This window comes from Mus caroli, chromosome 8, assembly GCF_900094665.2.
Source record: "Mus caroli chromosome 8, CAROLI_EIJ_v1.1, whole genome shotgun sequence".
NCBI lineage: Eukaryota > Metazoa > Chordata > Mammalia > Rodentia > Muridae > Mus > Mus caroli.
Genome location: NC_034577.1, coordinates 9,141,972 through 9,146,567, shown reverse-complemented (window position 1 = coordinate 9,146,567; position 4,596 = coordinate 9,141,972).

Below are 4,596 nucleotides of genomic sequence, written 5' to 3'. Positions count from 1 at the left end.
AGAGAGAGAGAGAGAGAGAGAGGCAATACACCCATACATGTAAAGTAAAAGCATAGTAACATACACTCCACACACACATGTATGTGGGGGTTGTGGGGGGGGGCTTACGTAGCTCATGAGGGGCTGGAGGACAGGGCTGTGNCTCTGTTGTCTTGAGTCTGGTCCATCACAGCCCCTGTGTAGCATAATAAATAACTACATGGCTTTAGGAAAAGAGTAGGTGATCTGGGCTGCAGCAACATAGGCAGAAAGGAAATGGGGGATGACAGGAATCAGGGTGGAGGCATTAAGGGTGGTCACAAAGCCCTGCTTTGGAGGGAGGGCAGGCACAGGGAAAGCACACTGGTGGCAAGGAAGAGCTCATTCCGGACAGGCCAAGCAGAGGTCAAGAGAGGCTTCGGAGCCAATTGTTCCAGCCGAGGCAAAGAAATCGAAATCCCGTGGACTGCTGTGGTCAACAAGAACACCACAGGAGATGGCTGAGGATCATCAGCAAGGATTTGGAAGCAGGGAAAATAGCTTCCGGCTGATTCTGCACCCAGAAATGGATAGCTTCTCTTGATTGCCAAGCTCAGAAGTGACAAGGCCAGGAACAGCCGGGAAGACAGCCCTCAGCACAAGCGTGCAGAGACCTCTGTGAAAAGATTAGGCTTTTAAAAATCACTAAGCCATGCCTCTGAGTCTTTACTGTCCCAACAATGTTCTCTCTGGTTTTGCTCTCTGAGGCAGGGTCTATTCATGTATCTTGGCTATCCTGAAACTTGCTATGTAAACCCTGTAGCCCTTGAACTTGCTTNGCAGTAGAGGGTGACTCTGGTCTCCTGATCTTTCTGTCTCCACATCATAAACACAGGCCTTCACCATCATGCCTACCCTTGAGGAAAAAAAGTTTTGACTTTTCAGTTGGACAAATAAAAGGTGTCCGTCAGGGATGTCTTAGTCGGTGTGCTATTGCTGTGAAGAGGTGCCATGGTCACAGCAACTCTTACAAAGCGTGTAGTTGGGTCTGGCTTACAGTTTCAGAAGTGGTAGTCTATTGTCATCACGGCAGGAAAAATGGTGGTGCACAGGCAGACATGGTGGTAGCTGAGAATTCTATATTCAGAGGTTGAGGCAGGAGGATTGCAATAAGTTCTGAGATGGCCTGGCCTACTTTGTGAGACCCTGTATAAGATATAAATGCTCATAGTTGGTTTTCAATGATGCCTAGAGCCAGGTTATGTCTAGCTGCAAATAAACAGAACTTGTAAGACCTCTGCTAATGCATCCAAGCTATCCCTGCATACACAAACTCTGCTAAGCTGCTCCCCCAAACTTAGAACATTACAAACAGTGCACCTGCCTACAAGGTCACGTGTCTGGTAAGCTTTAGAGACGTGAAATGTAGAGCCCATACATGGTCTTTATTGAGAAACACAAATGAAAGCAGCGGAGGGGATAAGAGATCAATGGTGTATGTGTAAGATTGTCCCCCCGCCCCAGCCCTACCCCTGATCTCTGGGCAAAGTGGGGAGGAAGAAGTGGCTTGCTTGTGTCATTGCTTAACAACTGTTCTGTGTTCAGCCAGCCCACCTGACACCCTGGGCTGAAACCCCACTTTGCAAAGCCATGAAATAAACTGCCTGTTCTCCCTAATGCTGAGTCTCCAGCGCACCGATTATGAAGCGACGATTACTGCTTCTCACGCCTATCTCAAAGCACAAAACAAATAAAAATTCTGCCGTTCCACCATATGTTTTTATTTATGCTGTTACTTAAAAATGTATATCAGTGGCCAACTGTGAAGTCCTTATACTTAAAACAAGTCAAGTAAGAGAAACTCTCGAGTCAATAAAACCCTAGCAGGCAACATCTTCATAATGGGTTCATTGTGGCTCGTGCAAAACACTGACCACGTTGCTGGCTCTGTGCTTCTCTGAGCCAGTTCCTTCTTTCGATTGAGAACACAATGCACCGATACTGCAGTCTTCAGAGCCTATTTCTTTTGTTTTCATCAAATCCATCTGAACTGCTGATTCACTATTTAATGAGCTAATCAATTGAATAATGCACCGCCAAAGCACGTTCTTGAAAACTGAAAATGACTGTCGCCATGAATGTCAGCTCTCGCAGGGTCAGTCTGTCACAGAAATGGAGACACGGTTTCAGATGNGTTCTGGGTCCTGCCGCAGAATTACGCCATGCCCGATACAATTCCCAGAAGCCATTTTGGCATCCTGAGCTTTGAAGTCTTTATCCTGTACTGGAATCTGTTTCATTGTATGTGACATTTTTCTGTTTTGTTTTACGGTCTCTAATATTCAGGGGGCACATTATTCTAGTGGTGTCAGATCAAAACTGCTGAATCAACGAAGACAACCATTCTCTGGGAAAATGTTTTTCATCAGCCAAAGGAAATCCGGATTCTACACTCACCGAAGGCATCCCTACACCCACCTCTGTCTCACCTGCACCTGAGTTTGGACAGTACCAAGCCAAGGCAGGAAAGAACAACACACTCCTGGGGAGGGGGGGGGCACAGTGTCTTTGTGTGTGTTCCTTGTGTAAGCATGCCTTACAGAAGGAGTCCTGAGTCCTGACAGGCCCGTGGTAGCATCACTGCTAAGGTATGGTGAGGAAGAGCCAAGGCAGAGAGAGACAGAGAGAGAGCACGAGCCCTTCAGACTATCAGAAGCACAGTATAGTGTTGTAGCACCCTGGGGAGACTAAGTTAGAAAGACTGACTCCTGCTGTGCTGTTTGAGGCCATCTGCACAGCCTTTGTTTATCTTGACTNTCTCTACTCAGAAACTCTTAGCTTCTTAGAGCCTCCACTGCTCATCCTTCAACAAAGGAAATCAGAGTGTTTGTCTCAAAGGCTTGTTGGAAGATCATGTAAACACGGAATCGATTAGAATTTGGTGATATGATGCAGTAGCCGTGTCTTCTCCCATACGAGGGGCTCTTTACTTCCTAGCACTAAGGGATATAGACTCAGTAATGGAAGCTGTTCCTTAAAGTGACTGCCCTTAACACATGNGCGTGTTAGAATGTCGCATCTACTTTATTGTGTTTGGTTATGTCAACTCTGGTTTTCTTAAGCAACAGCCAAACATCCAGTTCTAGTCCTAAACTGTGAAAGTTTTGGGACATGANGGAGATAAACATAGAGCTGTGGACCAGAACCAGAACTGACCTCCTCAGTTATACTGTCCAGTACGGAAAGGCATCTGGGCATCACGCTGGAAACCTTGAAGTTCTTAGAACCCTGTGGCTTCAAGCTTCAATACCCAAGTTCAGAAAGATTAAGTAATTCAGCCAGAGTTGGACAACCAAGAGCATGTGGCTATCACTTGACCGATGTCTGCCCACCATGCCTGTGATGGCTATTCCTGGTTGTCAACTTGACTATCTGGAATGAACTACAATCCAGAATTAAAGGGCTCACTTGTGATCCAGATCTTGAGGCTGGAAGACANAAGTCTCTGACCTTGGAATGGAGATCTTGAGGCATAATGGCCATGAAGAGCTTAGGCCCAGGCAAGGTAGTACACGGCTTTAATCCCAGGAGACTAAGTCAAGGAGATCTCTGGGTTCAAGGTCAGCCTGGGACCAGCAAGTCCCAGATCCATGGGTGGTGGTACACACCTTTAATCTGGGCCACACCTTCTGCTGGAGGCCTACATGAGGACATTAGAAGAAGGAAGACTCACTCTTCTTTGCCTGCTTGTATTTACTTGCCAGCACAACTGTTGGAACTACTTCTACTGAAGACCAGCTGAAACAACTAGCCTCGTGGGATTGAGCAACTACTAGATTCCTGGACTTCCTGTTCACAGCTGACCATTGTTGGGATAGTTGGACTAGAGACTGTAAGTCATCACAGTCACTTCCCTCAATAGAGAGAGAGAGAGAGACATTCCATAAGTTCTGTGACTCTAGAGAATCCTGATTAATACGATGCCTTTGCTCTTTCCACATCACTCTAACCTGGAGATGGATAGCTGACAGACCAATCAAGGGCTTGGTCCATGGGAATCACATTCTGCCTCATGTCCCTCCATGTTATGAAGGCTAATCCTAACCTCCAGGGTGGCTTTGAGTGGGGTCACATGAAGAAGCTGGGATGAATTCTGAGATTTAGGGAAATTCTACTAGGGCTTTGACCTCTTGGGTACCTCATAAGGCTGAAATGCTGCTTGGTGGGAATCAGTTATTGACTAACTGAACAGTACTTGGGTCTGCATCACCTCAGGATAGCTGTGACAGGCCACTTCTGCTCCTTATTGTCCTCTCATCTGTTTCAGCTCCCTGCAGATCATGAGGGCCTTTGAGAAGGTCTTGATGTCCCAGCATCTCTTCTCTACTTTTGAAGGCCTAAGAGAGGAGCCCCCATGTGGAACAGGGTACTTCCCAGATACAATGAAGAGGGGGGGGTGCGTTGAGGAGCCCTCCAGAGGATGCAGACTCCCAGGCCCTGGACAGGATGAAAGCGGCCCACAAAGGGTAGAAAAGAGTACGGTCACCACCTTGACTCAGCAAACAGTGAGAGAAAAATGTAAACCTGGGACTGGAGAAATTGGGAGAGATGTTGCTTCCAGACAGGCTTGATGGATTC